This window comes from Carassius carassius, chromosome 8 (genome assembly GCF_963082965.1).
Source record: "Carassius carassius chromosome 8, fCarCar2.1, whole genome shotgun sequence".
NCBI lineage: Eukaryota > Metazoa > Chordata > Actinopteri > Cypriniformes > Cyprinidae > Carassius > Carassius carassius.
In genome coordinates this window covers 31,471,207-31,480,744 of record NC_081762.1, presented here as the reverse complement: position 1 = coordinate 31,480,744, position 9,538 = coordinate 31,471,207, and the positions used below count along the sequence as shown (strand labels likewise).

General features: G+C 47.0%; 17 non-coding genes across 17 annotated transcripts; all 17 read left to right on the top strand.

Moving 5' to 3' along the window:
- The first annotated feature begins 636 nt into the window (after positions 1-636).
- Positions 637-710, top strand: trnai-aau (transfer RNA isoleucine (anticodon AAU)). The gene has a single exon. It is a non-coding gene; the product is annotated as a tRNA-Ile (tRNA).
- A 106-nt stretch (positions 711-816) lies between these two features.
- Positions 817-889, top strand: trnaf-gaa (transfer RNA phenylalanine (anticodon GAA)). The gene has a single exon. It is a non-coding gene; the product is annotated as a tRNA-Phe (tRNA).
- A 134-nt stretch (positions 890-1,023) lies between these two features.
- On the top strand, positions 1,024-1,095 carry trnaq-uug (transfer RNA glutamine (anticodon UUG)). The gene has a single exon. It is a non-coding gene; the product is annotated as a tRNA-Gln (tRNA).
- A 94-nt stretch (positions 1,096-1,189) lies between these two features.
- On the top strand, positions 1,190-1,261 carry trnaq-cug (transfer RNA glutamine (anticodon CUG)). Its single transcript has one exon. It is a non-coding gene; the product is annotated as a tRNA-Gln (tRNA).
- Positions 1,262-2,115: 854 nt separating this feature from the next.
- On the top strand, positions 2,116-2,189 carry trnai-aau (transfer RNA isoleucine (anticodon AAU)). The gene has a single exon. It is a non-coding gene; the product is annotated as a tRNA-Ile (tRNA).
- Positions 2,190-2,295: 106 nt separating this feature from the next.
- On the top strand, positions 2,296-2,368 carry trnaf-gaa (transfer RNA phenylalanine (anticodon GAA)). Its single transcript has one exon. It is a non-coding gene; the product is annotated as a tRNA-Phe (tRNA).
- A 135-nt stretch (positions 2,369-2,503) lies between these two features.
- On the top strand, positions 2,504-2,575 carry trnaq-uug (transfer RNA glutamine (anticodon UUG)). The gene has a single exon. It is a non-coding gene; the product is annotated as a tRNA-Gln (tRNA).
- Positions 2,576-2,669: 94 nt separating this feature from the next.
- trnaq-cug (transfer RNA glutamine (anticodon CUG)) lies at positions 2,670-2,741 on the top strand. Its single transcript has one exon. It is a non-coding gene; the product is annotated as a tRNA-Gln (tRNA).
- Positions 2,742-3,561: 820 nt separating this feature from the next.
- Positions 3,562-3,633, top strand: trnap-ugg (transfer RNA proline (anticodon UGG)). The gene has a single exon. It is a non-coding gene; the product is annotated as a tRNA-Pro (tRNA).
- A 276-nt stretch (positions 3,634-3,909) lies between these two features.
- On the top strand, positions 3,910-3,982 carry trnaf-gaa (transfer RNA phenylalanine (anticodon GAA)). Its single transcript has one exon. It is a non-coding gene; the product is annotated as a tRNA-Phe (tRNA).
- A 1,257-nt stretch (positions 3,983-5,239) lies between these two features.
- trnai-aau (transfer RNA isoleucine (anticodon AAU)) lies at positions 5,240-5,313 on the top strand. Its single transcript has one exon. It is a non-coding gene; the product is annotated as a tRNA-Ile (tRNA).
- A 106-nt stretch (positions 5,314-5,419) lies between these two features.
- Positions 5,420-5,492, top strand: trnaf-gaa (transfer RNA phenylalanine (anticodon GAA)). Its single transcript has one exon. It is a non-coding gene; the product is annotated as a tRNA-Phe (tRNA).
- Positions 5,493-5,627: 135 nt separating this feature from the next.
- On the top strand, positions 5,628-5,699 carry trnaq-uug (transfer RNA glutamine (anticodon UUG)). Its single transcript has one exon. It is a non-coding gene; the product is annotated as a tRNA-Gln (tRNA).
- A 94-nt stretch (positions 5,700-5,793) lies between these two features.
- Positions 5,794-5,865, top strand: trnaq-cug (transfer RNA glutamine (anticodon CUG)). The gene has a single exon. It is a non-coding gene; the product is annotated as a tRNA-Gln (tRNA).
- Positions 5,866-6,685: 820 nt separating this feature from the next.
- On the top strand, positions 6,686-6,757 carry trnap-ugg (transfer RNA proline (anticodon UGG)). The gene has a single exon. It is a non-coding gene; the product is annotated as a tRNA-Pro (tRNA).
- Positions 6,758-8,497: 1,740 nt separating this feature from the next.
- trnai-aau (transfer RNA isoleucine (anticodon AAU)) lies at positions 8,498-8,571 on the top strand. Its single transcript has one exon. It is a non-coding gene; the product is annotated as a tRNA-Ile (tRNA).
- A 106-nt stretch (positions 8,572-8,677) lies between these two features.
- On the top strand, positions 8,678-8,750 carry trnaf-gaa (transfer RNA phenylalanine (anticodon GAA)). The gene has a single exon. It is a non-coding gene; the product is annotated as a tRNA-Phe (tRNA).
- Positions 8,751-9,538: the final 788 nt, after the last annotated feature.

Sequence of the window (9,538 nt, the reverse complement as noted above, 5' to 3'; positions counted from 1 at the left end):
ACACCTGATTCAGATAATCAGCTCATTAGAAGTGAGCTCCTAGTGATTGACATGGTCCCTACACAGTGTTCATTGCTCCCTACTCCCTGAGCAGGGGAAATCCGTCAAAGTATACTTCACTTTGGAACATTGGTTCACGGATTTGTGCTGCGCAACTTCTTCACACATGGAGAAGTGTGACATCCTTTAACTCTGTATACCTCGATACACCACTGTATTACTCACTATGAATTAAACATATACATACGCTTTGAACTTGAATCACGGAGGGCTGTCATGTGATGTCCAGTTCTCAGGACACTTACGTTCGAATGGAACAAATGTCTGAAGCTATGCAAGAAACTTACAAAATGTGAAGAGCAGGGGGCGCGAGGACTGGAATTGAGACCCGCTGGTCTAAGTGACATCTGACCGTTTCAGCTGTCCTCCCTAACATCCCTCTACATGTTAGATACAGCCCCATTTTTAGGTCAATTAAGAGGCCAACTTGCATTCGTTAGCCTTTCACACTGTCTCGAGGATCAAATCCCGGACGAGCCCTTGTTCAGGTTAAAACGTGAAGCTTTATTGTCTCATGGCATTTACAAACATTATGGCAGTTTTTTTCCAATCAGGCAGACATGGATGGCTAAGCCAGGCCGGTTAGCTCAGCTGGTTAGAGCGTGGTGCTAATAACGCCAAGGTCGCGGGTTCGATCCCCGTACTGGCCAGCTGTTTTTATTGTCTGGGGGCTCATCTCTGCTCTGCTCTTCAGTTCCGACAAAGAGTAGGGTGATCTCACTGAAATCACTGCTTGCTAAGCAGAGGTTTGTTGTAGCCGAAATAGCTCAGTTGGGAGAGCGTTAGACTGAAGATCTGAAGGTCCCTGGTTCGATCCCGGGTTTCGGCAACATCTCCCAAAATTTTCCATTTTTGAGGCGGGCCATTGACAAAAAATCACTGGGTTCCAACCTCTCTGTATAACTGCTTCCCCACAGCCAGAGAGCTATCTGTTTCCAAGTTGGCCTCCAACCAAGCAGTTTTGGTTCCATGGTGTAATGGTCAGCACTCTGGGCTTTGAATCCAGCGATCTGAGTTCGAATCTCGGTGGAGCCTGTGTGCTTTCTTGCCGCAGGAAAAGATAAAACAGCACTAGTTTGGCGATGGTGCCAGTGTTTGTGGCCCTGTGAGCAACAGCTGCACCAATTAAGGTTCCATGGTGTAATGGTTAGCACTCTGGACTCTGAATCCAGTGATCCGAGTTCAAATCTCGGTGGGACCTATTTTGCCACCAGTTTGCGCAGGACCTTCTCGGTCTTGTTACGCCAGTATGCATGTGTATGGATTCTTGTATTATGTAGGCTACCTTGGAACACTCGGGTCATGCAGACAACTTCTCACCTCTTTTGCTCACACTGACTTAAAGTCTAAGGAAGCGGTTCTCAATTCTAGTCCTCGCTCCCCCAGGTCTGCATGTTTTGCATGTCTCTCTTTGTTAGCACACCTGATTCGGATAATCAGCTCATTAGAAGTGAGCTCCTAGTGATTGACATGGTCCCTACACAGTGTTCATTGCTCCCCACTCCCTGAGCAGGGGAAATCCGTCAAAGTATACTTCACTTTGGAACATTGGTTCACGGATTTGTGCTGCGCAACTTCTTCACACATGGAGAAGTGTGACATCCTTTACCTCTGTATACCTCGATACACCACTGTATTACTCACTATGAATTGAACATATACATACGCTTTGAACTTGAATCACGGAGGGCTGTCATGTGATGTCCAGTTCTCAGGGCACTTACGTTCGAATGGAACAAATGTCTGAAGCTATGCAAGAAACTTACAAAATGTGAAGAGCAGGGGGCGCGAGGACTGGAATTGAGACCCGCTGGTCTAAGTGACATCTGACCGTTTCAGCTGTCCTCCCTAACATCCCTCTACATGTTAGATACAGCCCCATTTTTAGGTCAATTAAGAGGCCAACTTGCATTCGTTAGCCTTTCACACTGTCTCGAGGATCAAATCCCGGACGAGCCCTTGTTCAGGTTAAAACGTGAAGCTTTATTGTCTCATTGCGTTCACAAACATTATGGCAGGTTTTTTCTAATCAGGCAGACATGGATGGCTAAGCCAGGCCGGTTAGCTCAGCTGGTTAGAGCGTGGTGCTAATAACGGCAAGGTCGCGGGTTCGATCCCCGTACTGGCCAGCTGTTTTTATTTTCTGGGGGCTCATCTCTGCTCTGCTCTTCAGTTCCGACAAAGAGTAGGGTGATCTCACTGAAATCACTGCTTGCTAAGCAGAGGTTTGTTGTAGCCGAAATAGCTCAGTTGGGAGAGCGTTAGACTGAAGATCTGAAGGTCCCTGGTTCGATCCCGGGTTTCGGCAACATCTCCCAAAATTTTCCATTTTTTGAGGCGGGCCATTGACAAAAAATCACTGGGTTCCAACCTCTCTGTATAACTGCTTCCCCACAGCCAGAGAGCTATCTGTTTCCAAGTTGGCCTCCAACCAAGCAGTTTTGGTTCCATGGTGTAATGGTCAGCACTCTGGGCTTTGAATCCAGCGATCTGAGTTCGAATCTCGGTGGAGCCTGTGTGCTTTCTTGCCGCAGGAAAAGATAAAACGGCACTAGTTTGGCGATGGTGCCAGTGTTTGTGGCCCTGTGAGCAACAGCTGCACCAGTTAAGGTTCCATGGTGTAATGGTTAGCACTCTGGACTCTGAATCCAGTGATCCGAGTTCAAATCTCGGTGGGACCTATTTTGCCACCAGTTTGCGTAGGACCTTCTCGGTCTTGTTACGCCAGTATGCATGTGTATGGATTCTTGTATTATGTAGGCTACCTTGGAACACTCGGGTCATGCAGACAACTTCTCACCTCTTTTGCTCACACTGACTTAAAGTCTAAGGAAGCGGTTCTCAATTCTAGTCCTCGCTCCCCCAGGTCTGCATGTTTTGCATGTCTCTCTTTGTTAGCACACCTGATTCGGATAATCAGCTCATTAGAAGTGAGCTCCTAGTGATTGACATGGTCCCTACTTAGTGTTCATTGCTCCCCACTCCCTGAGCAGGGGAAATCCGTCAAAGTATACTTCACTTTGGAACATTGGTTCACGGATTTGTGCTGCGCAACTTCTTCACACATGGAGAAGTGTGACATCCTTTACCTCTGTATACCTCGATACACCACTGTATTACTCACTATGAATTGAACATATATATACGCTTTGAACTTGAATCACGGAGGGCTGTCATGTGATGTCCAGTTCTCAGGGCACTTACGTTCGAATGGAACAAATGTCTGAAGCTATACAAGAAACTTACAAAATGTGAAGAGCAGGGGGCGCGAGGACTGGAATTGAGACCCGCTGGTCTAAGGGACATCTGACCGTTTCAGCTGTCCTCCCTAACATCCCTCTACATGTTAGATACAGCCCCATTTTTAGGTCAATTAAGAGGCCAACTTGCATTCGTTAGCCTTTCACACTGTCTCGAGGACTTTGATTGCTTCCACGTTAGTTCATGTTCCTTCTTTTGTTGATGCTGGAATAGCTCTTTTTTTTTAGCTTAGGGAAAGAAGGCTCGTTGGTCTAGGGGTATGATTCTTGCTTTGGGTGCGAGAGGTCCCGGGTTCAAATCCCGGACGAGCCCTTGTTCAAGTTAAAACGTGAAGCTTTATTGTCTCATTGCATTCACAAACATTATGGCAGGTTTTTTCCAATCAGGCAGACATGGATGGCTAAGCCAGGCCGGATAGCTCAGCTGGTTAGAGCGTGGTGCTAATAACGCCAAGGTCGCGTCTTCAATCCCCGGAATGGCCAGCTGTTTTTATTGTCTGGGGGCTCATCTCTGCTCTGCTCTTCATTTCCGACAAAGAGTAGGGTGATCTCACTGAAATCACTGCTTGCTAAGCAGAGGTTTGTTGTAGCCGAAATAGCTCAGTTTGGAGAGCGTTAGACTGAAGATCTGAAGGTCCCTGGTCCGATCCCGGGTTTCGGCAACATCTCCCACACTTTTCCCTTTTTTGAGGCGGGCCATTGACCAAAAATTACTGGGTTCCAACCTCTCTGTATAACTGCTTCCCCACAGCCAGAGAGCTATCTGTTTCCAAGTTGGCCTCCAACCAAGCAGTTTTGGTTCCATGGTGTAATGGTCAGCATTCTGGGCTTTGAATCCAGCAATCTGAGTTCGAATCTCGGTGGAGCCTGTGTGCTTTCTTGCCGCAGGAAAAGATAAAACAGCACTAGTTTGGCGATGGTGCCAGTGTTTGTGGCCCTGTGAGTAACAGCTGCACCAGTTAAGGTTACATGGTGTAATGGTTAGCACTCTGGACTCTGAATCCAGTGATCCGAGTTCAAATTTCGGTGGGACCTATTTTGCCACCAGTTTGCACAGGACAATGTCTGAAATACTTTTCGGCACCTTTTAGTCCGAAAAAATTAACTAACGTAGAGAGTGTGTATGGATTCTTGTATTATGTAGGCTACCTTGGAACACTCGGGTCATGCAGACAACTTCTCACCTCTTTTGCTCACACTGACTTAAAGTCTAAGGAAGCGGTTCTCAATTCTAGTCCTCGCTCCCCCAGGTCTGCATGTTTTGCATGTCTCTCTTTGTTAGCACACCTGATTCGGATAATCAGCTCATTAGAAGTGAGCTCCTAGTGATTGACATGGTCCCTACACAGTGTTCATTGCTCCCCACTCCCTGAGCAGGGGAAATCCGTCAAAGTATACTTCACTTTGGAACATTGGTTCACGGATTTGTGCTGCGCAACTTCTTCACACATGGAGAAGTGTGACATCCTTTACCTCTGTATACCTCGATACACCACTGTATTACTCACTATGAATTGAACATATACATACGCTTTGAACTTGAATCACGGAGGGCTGTCATGTGATGTCCAGTTCTCAGGGCACTTACGTTCGAATGGAACAAATGTCTGAAGCTATGCAAGAAACTTACAAAATGTGAAGAGCAGGGGGCGCGAGGACTGGAATTGAGACCCGCTGGTCTAAGTGACATCTGACCGTTTCAGCTGTCCTCCCTAATATCCCTCTACATGTTAGATACAGCCCCATTTTTAGGTCAATTAAGAGGCCAACTTGCATTCGTTAGCCTTTCACACTGTCTCGAGGATCAAATCCCGGACGAGCCCTTGTTCAGGTTAAAACGTGAAGCTTTATTGTCTCATTGCATTCACAAACATTATGGCAGGTTTTTTCCAATCAGGCAGACATGGATGGCTAAGCCAGGCCGGTTAGCTCAGCTGGTTAGAGCGTGGTGCTAATAACGGCAAGGTCGCGGGTTCGATCCCCGTACTGGCCAGCTGTTTTTATTTTCTGGGGGCTCATCTCTGCTCTGCTCTTCAGTTCCGACAAAGAGTAGGGTGATCTCACTGAAATCACTGCTTGCTAAGCAGAGGTTTGTTGTAGCCGAAATAGCTCAGTTGGGAGAGCGTTAGACTGAAGATCTGAAGGTCCCTGGTTCGATCCCGGGTTTCGGCAACATCTCCCAAAATTTTCCATTTTTTGAGGCGGGCCATTGACAAAAAATCACTGGGTTCCAACCTCTCTGTATAACTGCTTCCCCACAGCCAGAGAGCTATCTGTTTCCAAGTTGGCCTCCAACCAAGCAGTTTTGGTTCCATGGTGTAATGGTCAGCACTCTGGGCTTTGAATCCAGCGATCTGAGTTCGAATCTCGGTGGAGCCTGTGTGCTTTCTTGCCGCAGGAAAAGATAAAACGGCACTAGTTTGGCGATGGTGCCAGTGTTTGTGGCCCTGTGAGCAACAGCTGCACCAGTTAAGGTTCCATGGTGTAATGGTTAGCACTCTGGACTCTGAATCCAGTGATCCGAGTTCAAATCTCGGTGGGACCTATTTTGCCACCAGTTTGCGTAGGACCTTCTCGGTCTTGTTACGCCAGTATGCATGTGTATGGATTCTTGTATTATGTAGGCTACCTTGGAACACTCGGGTCATGCAGACAACTTCTCACCTCTTTTGCTCACACTGACTTAAAGTCTAAGGAAGCGGTTCTCAATTCTAGTCCTCGCTCCCCCAGGTCTGCATGTTTTGCATGTCTCTCTTTGTTAGCACACCTGATTCGGATAATCAGCTCATTAGAAGTGAGCTCCTAGTGATTGACATGGTCCCTACACAGTGTTCATTGCTCCCCACTCCCTGAGCAGGGGAAATCCGTCAAAGTATACTTCACTTTGGAACATTGGTTCACGGATTTGTGCTGCGCAACTTCTTCACACATGGAGAAGTGTGACATCCTTTACCTCTGTATACCTCGATACACCACTGTATTACTCACTATGAATTGAACATATATATACGCTTTGAACTTGAATCACGGAGGGCTGTCATGTGATGTCCAGTTCTCAGGGCACTTACGTTCGAATGGAACAAATGTCTGAAGCTATACAAGAAACTTACAAAATGTGAAGAGCAGGGGGCGCGAGGACTGGAATTGAGACCCGCTGGTCTAAGTGACATCTGACCGTTTCAGCTGTCCTCCCTAACATCCCTCTACATGTTAGATACAGCCCCATTTTTAGGTCAATTAAGAGGCCAACTTGCATTCGTTAGCCTTTCACACTGTCTCGAGGACTTTGATTGCTTCCACGTTAGTTCATGTTCCTTCTTTTGTTGATGCTGGAATAGCTCTTTTTTTTTAGCTTAGGGAAAGAAGGCTCGTTGGTCTAGGGGTATGATTCTCGCTTTGGGTGCGAGAGGTCCCGGGTTCAAATCCCGGACGAGCCCTTGTTCAAGTTAAAACGTGAAGCTTTATTGTCTCATTGCATTCACAAACATTATGGCAGGTTTTTTCCAATCAGGCAGACATGGATGGCTAAGCCAGGCCGGATAGCTCAGCTGGTTAGAGCGTGGTGCTAATAACGCCAAGGTCGCGTCTTCAATCCCCGGAATGGCCAGCTGTTTTTATTGTCTGGGGGCTCATCTCTGCTCTGCTCTTCATTACCGACAAAGAGTAGGGTGATCTCACTGAAATCACTGCTTGCTAAGCAGAGGTTTGTTGTAGCCGAAATAGCTCCGTTTGGAGAGAGTTAGACTGAAGATCTGAAGGTCCCTGGTTCGATCCTGGGTTTCGGCAACATCTCCCACACTTTTCCCTTTTTTGAGGCGGGCCATTGACCAAAAATTACTGGGTTCCAACCTCTCTGTATAACTGCTTCCCCACAGCCAGAGAGCTATCTGTTTCCAAGTTGGCCTCCAACCAAGCAGTTTTGGTTCCATGGTGTAATGGTCAGCATTCTGGGCTTTGAATCCAGCAATCTGAGTTCGAATCTCGGTGGAGCCTGTGTGCTTTCTTGCCGCAGGAAAAGATAAAACAGCACTAGTTTGGCGATGGTGCCAGTGTTTGTGGCCCTGTGAGTAACAGCTGCACCAGTTAAGGTTACATGGTGTAATGGTTAGCACTCTGGACTCTGAATCCAGTGATCCGAGTTCAAATTTCGGTGGGACCTATTTTGCCACCAGTTTGCACAGGACAATGTCTGAAATACTTTTCGGCACCTTTTAGTCCGAAAAAATTAACTAACGTAGAGAGTGTGTATGGATTCTTGTATTATGTAGGCTACCTTGGAACACTCGGGTCATGCAGACAACTTCTCACCTCTTTTGCTCACACTGACTTAAAGTCTAAGGAAGCGGTTCTCAATTCTAGTCCTCGCTCCCCCAGGTCTGCATGTTTTGCATGTCTCTCTTTGTTAGCACACCTGATTCGGATAATCAGCTCATTAGAAGTGAGCTCCTAGTGATTGACATGGTCCCTACACAGTGTTCATTGCTCCCCACTCCCTGAGCAGGGGAAATCCGTCAAAGTATACTTCACTTTGGAACATTGGTTCACGGATTTGTGCTGCGCAACTTCTTCACACATGGAGAAGTGTGACATCCTTTACCTCTGTATACCTCGATACACCACTGTATTACTCACTATGAATTGAACATATACATACGCTTTGAACTTGAATCACGGAGGGCTGTCATTTGATGTCCAGTTCTCAGGGCACTTACGTTCGAATGGAACAAATGTCTGAAGCTATACAAGAAACTTACAAAATGTGAAGAGCAGGGGGCGCGAGGACTGTAATTGAGACCCGCTGGTCTAAGTGACATCTGACCATTTCAGCTGTCCTCCCTAACATCCCTCTACATGTTAGATACAGCCCCATTTTTAGGTCAATTAAGAGGCCAACTTGCATTCGTTAGCCTTTCACACTGTCTCGAGGACTTTGATTGCTTCCACGTTAGTTCATGTTCCTTCTTTTGTTGATGCTGGAATAGCTCTTTTTTCTTGGCTTAGGGAAAGAAGGCACGTTGGTCTAGGGGTATGATTCTCGCTTTGGGTGCGAGAGGTCCCGAGTTCAAATCCCGGACGAGCCCTTGTTCAGGTTAAAACGTGAAGCTTTATTGTCTCATTGCATTCACAAACATTATGGCAGTTTTTTTCCAATCAGCCAGACATGGATGGCTAAGCCAGGCCGGTAAGCTCAGCTGGTTAAAGCGTGGTGCTAATAACGCCAAGGTCGCGGGTTCGATCCCCGTACTGGCCAGCTGTTTTTATTGTCTGGGGGCTCATCTCTGCTCTGCTCTTCAGTTCCTACAAAGAGTAGGGTGATCTCACTAAAATAACTGCTTGCTAAGCAGAGGTTTGTTGTAGCTGAAATAGCTCAGTTGGGAGAGCGTTAGACTGAAGATCTGAAGGTCCCTGGTTTGATCCCGGGTTTCGGCAACATCTCCCACACTTTTCCCTTTTTTGAGGCGGGCCATTGACCAAAAATCACTGGGTTCCAACCTCTCTGTATAACTGCTTCCCCACAGCCAGAGAGCTATCTGTTTCCAAGTTGGCCTCCAACCAAGCAGTTTTGGTTCCATGGTGTAATGGTCAGCACTCTGGGCTTTGAATCCAGCGATCTGAGTCCGAATCTCGGTGGAGCCTGTGTGCTTACTTGCCGCAGGAAAAGATAAAACAGCACTAGTTTGGCGATGGTGCCAGTGTTTGTGGCCCTGTGAGTAACAGCTGCACCAGTTAAGGTTACATGGTGTAATGGTTAGCACTCTGGACTCTGAATCCAGTGATCCGAGTTCAAATCTCGGTGGGACCTATTTTGCCACCAGTTTGCGCAGGACCTTCTCGGTCTTGTTACGCCAGTATGCATGTGTATGGATTCTTGTATTATGTAGGCTACCTTGGAACACTCGGGTCATGCACACAACTTCTCACCTCTTTTGCTCACACTGACTTAAAGTCTAAGGAAGCGGTTCTCAATTCTAGTCCTCGCTCCCCCAGGTCTGCATGTTTTGCATGTCTCTCTTTGTTAGCACACCTGATTCGGATAATCAGCTCATTAGAAGTGAGCTCCTAGTGATTGACATGGTCCCTACACAGTGTTCATTGCTCCCCACTCCCTGAGCAGGGGAAATCCGTCAAAGTATACTTCACTTTGGAACATTGGTTCACGGATTTGTGCTGCGCAACTTCTTCACACATGGAGAAGTGTGACATCCTTTACCTCTGTA